Source organism: Drosophila hydei, unplaced genomic scaffold (assembly GCF_003285905.1).
Source record: "Drosophila hydei strain 15085-1641.00,03,60 unplaced genomic scaffold, DhydRS2 tig00000426-arrow-arrow-pilon, whole genome shotgun sequence".
NCBI classification, from domain to species: domain Eukaryota; kingdom Metazoa; phylum Arthropoda; class Insecta; order Diptera; family Drosophilidae; genus Drosophila; species Drosophila hydei.
In genome coordinates, this window is record NW_022045728.1 from 428,307 (window position 1) to 435,000 (window position 6,694).

The 6,694-nt window shown below is 43.9% G+C and overlaps 1 protein-coding gene across 4 annotated transcripts in view; it reads right to left on the minus strand.

Moving 5' to 3' along the window:
• The window catches only part of LOC111593067 (frequenin-1), a 35,030-nt gene that overhangs the window by 25,049 nt on the left and 3,287 nt on the right, over nucleotides 1-6,694 (minus strand). The window lies entirely within an intron of this gene.

Below are 6,694 nucleotides of genomic sequence, written 5' to 3' on the forward strand. Positions count from 1 at the left end.
AACAAGCAGCAGCAGCAGCAGCAGCAGACGAACTCTTGCTTGCAGTCCGACACACACACACGCCCACACACACACACACTCACATTTAATTACACTCATTAATGCATGGCCTAGGTGTATGGAGCTTGGCAGTCTGCATTGGTCTCTAGTCTCCGGTGCTTGGTCCCTAGTTCCTGGTCTCTGCTCTCTGCTCTCTATGGCTGGTCTGCAGCGGCTCTGGCTCTGGCTACGGCTCGGGCTCTGCTGCTGGCCGGCCGGGCCATGTTTGCCCGGGCGCCATATCGTTTAGCTGCCTCAAAGCCATTGTTAATTAGTGCACCGACCTTGTCGTAATTAGTGCGCACATTGCACACTGCACGCCCCCGCCCAGCGCCGGCCTCAGCGACCAAGCTGGCAAAATGTCCGTTGAGTTTATAGCAAATGCCGCCGGCGGCGACTACATTCGGCCAGCAACATTTTTAGGCGCTGCCATTGGTGTGTGTTTATGTAACTTGCCACTGCTGCTGGCTGTTGCTAATGTATCTCAGCTGAGCTCATAAGCCAGCAAATTCGCATAATAAGTTTTACATTAGGCGAAGACAAGCCGCTTAGTCTAATGCAATGCAATTATTCGCTTGGCCAATTGCAACGGCCACTCTGCCACTTGTCGCAAAAGCTGCCTAATGAGCAGCAGCTACTTGAAGTCTAGTCAATGCTAAAAACATTTCTAACACCTTTTAAAGAAGACTTGATTCATTTCTAATTGAGCTGTGATAATTTCTAATTCAGCTGCCTCTCGTGAAACTGCAACGAGCTGTGCAACAAATGCCCAGTAAAACATATCCTTGATACTTGTCTCTGGGCTATTACTAGGGCAGACCCTTTGGTATATCTTAGAGCTTTTCTTATGCGCATATCTAATCACATAGAGGATGATTTTTTTGATGTCTTATAAGTTTGAGCTGACAATATTTTGTTCATTGCTAGCACATTTAACAGCGCATAGCTGTTCTTTATTAACTTTATCTTGACATTTGACATTATGACTCAACGCTTAAGATTTATTCAAATTTTTATCAAAATAATACTCCTGTTCATCAAATAGGATAACATGCACTTCGTATTTTTTTTTTGTACTAAATAAACAGATTAGTAGCATTTAAAGTATGAATAATGCAAAGCTTTTATTAAAACAACATTAAAACCACAAAAAAAATTATGAGCTGGCATAGACATTGCTCCAAATGACGATGATTCATAACCTGTGATGATTGTGAAAATTGATGTTTCAGTTTGCAACTTGTAATCTTGTAATTATATTAAAATATTATTGCCATAAGGCCTGCTATTAAATGAAGCTAATTTATTAATATTAGAAAATATATTTTATTACTTTATTTTGACTTGAACTTGTGTAACTCGAAAATAAACACTCAGTATATCAACATTTGGAGCTAGGCAGAGTGTTTACAGTTGTTCCAAGTGAGCCAAAGAGAACTAACTGTTGGTCAATCATATTCAATCATGAACTTGATAAGCTGAAATGTTGCTAGATAGCAACTTTAGGTTCACATATTCTAAAGAAGCTCATTTCATCACATTTTGCTATCTGCTTCCATTTCTGCATCAATAAGACACAATTCACACTTCAGATGCCATTTAAGCTCAGCTCTTTAAGCCGCCTCAAATAAATGAAAATTTAAATATAAAACCCCAAGTCGCAGCTGGCAAAAACAACGCCCGATCGAAAAGGGCAAAGGGCCCAGCCACAAGGCGGCAAAGCAAATGGAATTGCGGCACATGGCAAGCAAAGAGAACTGCTGCATGCTCGCCCAAGAGATGAAAGCGAGCATATTAGTGATGTGCAATGTTCGCCTGTTGGCATATTAGATTCGAGCTCTGCTTGAGAGCGTCGGCTAGCTTATAATCAAGGCACTGTCATTGTGAGCGAGTATTACGCAGTCGAGTACAGCTCGCACTCGCCGTGCGGTTCTTTGTGCATGTGTTCAGCGTGCAATTGATGATCATTTGTGTTATGTGTGGCAACATTTTAGCATGAAAATCGATTTGGCTTAAATGGATTTGTATGCTCTGCATTCATACTCTCTCTCTCTCTCTTTCTCTGTCTCCTCTCTTCGTCCTTTCTCTTTCTCTCACACACATTTGCTGAAAAACTAAGGTTGACCAGCTGCTTGACGGCATAATACTCGTTCAGGACTTTGAATAAATTTTAGATGTTTTCGCAGTGGCCACGCCCGCAGTGGGCGTGTCTAGAAACTTTGGGCAACATCTGACTTCAGCGAAATTTTAATTTTAAAACGCCCCCAAATGGGGGCGCTTGGCTACATGAATCAATGATAAAAATCTAAAGTAAAAAATTGTAATTTATTTATATTTAAGATCTATCTCGAGAGAGACTTGGAGTCACTTGCTTGGCCTTCGAATATACTCGCTTTGGCTTCCTTTGAGCGGACATCGCAAACGATTTAAATTTACCGGAGTATTTAGCGCCGCGCCGGCATTAATTAAGCGACTAATTATTTAATTTGTTGCGTGCTGCTTTGCTGGAATTTGGCAAACGGCTGGACAGCGATGCAAATGAATGCGTTGGGCGTTGCCGCATTATGAAGATATGAAAATAAATGAATGAACGCGCTGCAAAGTGCTTTCGCGCACACAATCAAACAATCAAACGGGCGCTGGAGCTGGGCGTGGCCGGGCGTAACAGGCCGGCGCCCCAGCACCGTTCGCACTTTAATGTCATGCGCGGCGTATACGTAATATTCCGCATAGACAAAGCACAGCACGCACACACAGAGGCACAGAGAGGCACAGAGATTGCACTCCACTTCGCTTGAGAATTGTTTTCACTTGTCACGCCATCACAATTAGAGTGACTTCCATTGACTTCTGCAGCTCTGCGCCCTTTGTGCTCGATTGATAGGATGCTGAGACAATGAATGCAGCTCTTAAATGAAAGCATTTGCCGTCACAATGCGCTGGGAAGCCAGAACAATTGCTGGAAACACAGCGAACGACACAGCGCCACGTTAGACTGTGGCAAAGTCACTCTGAATAAGCCCGAGCTAGAGTCCAGTGTGAGCCCCAGAGTGGCTTTAAGTCTAGCCTGACAGCCCTCGTGGCTCCTCAACGATCAGTTGCCAGCAGATCCAGTCAATTGTGGTAGTAATCAGGGTACTTATTTAAAGTCATGTCGTGGCAAGGGCACAATCTATATAAGCACATATTTATGTGTGTAGTACGTGTGTACACAGTGAGAGAGAGAGGGGGAGAGAGAGAGACACACACACACACACACACACCTGTGCTTCTGGGCGTAATGTGCTATCAGCGAGAGGTAGTTAACAACATGCGAGCCAAGTGGCCCTAGCCCACGGTGGGGCGATGGTAAGGGCCTTAGCTCTGGTAGGTGTCTAGTGGCAGCATTTGCTCGCCCAGTCAGCCAGCCAGCCAGCCAGGCAGTCAGCCCGCTGCTCGGTCGCCCCGTCACAGCCAATCTTAAGCTCTGTGCGTCGTTGGCTGCGATAGCTCCGAGTAAACAGCATTCGAGTGTAGTGTAAACAATCATTGACCTCGTTCATATTTCTCGGAGCACTCATTTGCCTTTGGCCCCCGCCACAGCATCAGCAGCAGCCCCACACCCACAGTCAGAGCCACTGGCACTGGCGACGATGGGGCACAATTAAAAATTGTTGTTTAGTTGCTTAGTTGGCTTGGCCATGTCCACAAGTTGCTACTTGGCCAAGGAGCATTGACAGTCTGCAGTTGGAAATCAATTAGCCATGGTAGCTCGCCAAGCTGGCTGGCTAACTTGTAAGCCGTGTGTGTTACACCAATCAAGTCGCAATGAGTTCTTTGCTTGCCCTCTTGCCAAATGATGATGAGTACACGGAACAGCACAAAGCCAAAGGCCAAAAGAAATGAGCAACGCCAACAACAAAGGGGCGAACATAATAAGACCAAAATCACGATAGTCCCACAGACGAACACAATGGAGCTCGGCTATCTGCGACATGTCAAAGATTAAATACTCTGAGAGCAATGGAATTTCTGCAGTATGAGAATTGTAAATCCATCTGACACCCCTCGTAAAGTAGACCTCAGATATCTCGTCCAACTAATGCCAACTGCTAGCTCAGCAATCACTAATATGCCCCATTTATCTATTAGCAAGGCTAGCTCCATAGCCGTCACATGTTGGCTGAAGGAATCGTGTTGCCTTTGGCAAAGTGTGCGTATTTATAAGAAACGTTGAGCGGCTTGTTTGCAGCCGCCTCATATCCTGCTATCGAAGCAGGCAATCAAGGATAACGCGCATTATACTGCGTCCAACCATCTCCCCCCATCGCACACACACGCAGAGAGAGAGAGAGAGAGGGAGGGAGGGAGGGCGAGACAGATACATTACTATATGGTCATATGAGTTGGGTGTTTGCGTCGTTGCGACGCCAGCATAGCGCTGGTTTAGCATTTTTATGTGCGCCGCGCCCCGTGCCCCGGATCGCACCCTGGCCTACAGAGACATTATGTAGTTGGCTTTATCGCAAACGATTTGCCAAACACAATATGACGACGGCCAGACCAGTTCGAAATACAGAAGCGACGCTGAAATCCAAGATGAACGCAGTGCCAGTGGCAGTGACAGTGGACGTGTGGGTGGCAACCACAGAAGCTCGCACGCACACACTTAAGCACATCAACTGACAGCTGACAGGCGACAAAGATGTCGATAGTCAAATGACAAGCGACAACAACATGCTTGATGTCATTCTTTTTCTTTTCCTTTTTTTTTTTTGTTGACTCTAATTCAATTTTGGAGCAGAGCTCGAAGACTGTGCGGCAATAGAAAAGTCTTGAAAAGTTGGTGCAGTTTATGTATAAGAAGCAAGACTGTTGCAGGCGGGTGCTACCCACTACATAATACCCGTTCGTGCGGGTTCCACAGCTATTTTTCTGAGTTGTAGAAGTTATAGTTTTGCTGGACTTGCCACGCCCCCAGTGCTTAGTGTTGGCTCAGTTCTTAGCAATAACGTAACTGCACGATTCCAGGGTATTTTCGATATGCCACGCCCATGTATTGTGTCACATCAATAGAGCAGCTCAACAGTCACTCAATTAGTGAATTTCTTCTTTTCTAGCTCTAAAACTTTGGAATATGTATAATTTAACCAATAGCCACGCCCCCTATAGGCGTAGATATTTAATCGCTTCAAGACTCTGGCTTACAGTTCAATATAGTGCTTAAAATATATAACAGAATTTGTTCAAAACAATTTAAAGTCAGATCCGATTTGCCACGCCCCTAGTGGCCACAGACATATCATTTCCGTCGAGCTGCGAAGAATCTATATCTCTTACTGAGTAGCTCAGCTCTAGCTCTAAAGCTGTGCAAGATACGGCAGGCATATGGCTATAGCTTTTTGATCTTGGCTTGTCAAAGCGAGAAAATGCTGAGACAAGTCTCAGGTACTTTAACTAAAAGTCCGCCTGACTTACTTCAAACAGTGTTTTCCGGCGTGCCACGCCTCTAGCAGGCGTACCTGAAAAATCTTAACAATTCATCAAGCTACGATGGCCATACGAGTATTTATTCCAAATTTCAAGAGCTCAGATTTCCATGATTTGCGTTTAGACGGAGTGACGAAAGGACGAATGAGCGAACGGACAGACTTCATGTATGAAATGTTCTACCAAAACTCATACATCTAAATGAAAAATGCACACATTTTGAAAATTTATAATATTCACTAAGCTCAGATAGAGCTTCAATATTATATATAAAATTTCACTTAATTTAATTTAATTCTTGAAGCATAAATTAATTTAAGCAATTTGAATATTATAATAATCGAGTACAAATTTATAATAGCAACAATATTAATTGACCATTTTTGAAGAAACTTGAGACTAGTTGGCGGCCTAGTTGAGGCTCTTTCGTGGCTCAGGCCTGCTTTGTGTGGTGGGCCGTCCCTTTTTTTGGGCTCAACGGCAGCCGTCGCCATAGACACTTTTGTAGTCGGTGGCAGCTTTGTTTGCTTGACGCCGGTGACTTTAGGGTCTACCGTTTTGTCGAGCAGAAAATGCGAAACAACAAGAAAAATAACAATAAAACGCCATGCAATGAGCGAGGCAGCATGACTAGCAGATACCCTGTGTGCTACGAAACAATTAAATCTCTGAATATTCAACGCCTCCAGTTAGGATTTTATGTGTATAGCATATAGTACATATATATATACTTATATATATATATATATATATGTATTTCACTCGAAGTCGTATTAGCCCATTTGGTGTTAATGTACAGGGTATAAGAACTACTAGTTTTATTAGCACAGCCAGCGAAGCAATGGCAAGTTTTTGAGTGAAAGGCGCAGGATTAGGGTGTCCTTTCCGCCCTTCTCGTAGGAGAATGTATTATGACAGTTTTTTTACAGTACAGACTTCACATGTGGAGCCACACTGGGGCGCCCCCCTTGTCTGCTGATTTGACAGAGAAATTGATTTCGTGGCCAGTTCCAAGTCAGCGCTTCCAACCAGCACGTGCGAGCAGGCAAAGGAGGTCGGCTTCGAGCATTATAGATATGTATTATGTAAAAACGTGAAAGTCATGCTCAACATATCCTTTCAGCCTTAAGACTGATTTTTTTTAAATCAAAATATTTCAACAATTTCTGACTGCACAAAATCAAAA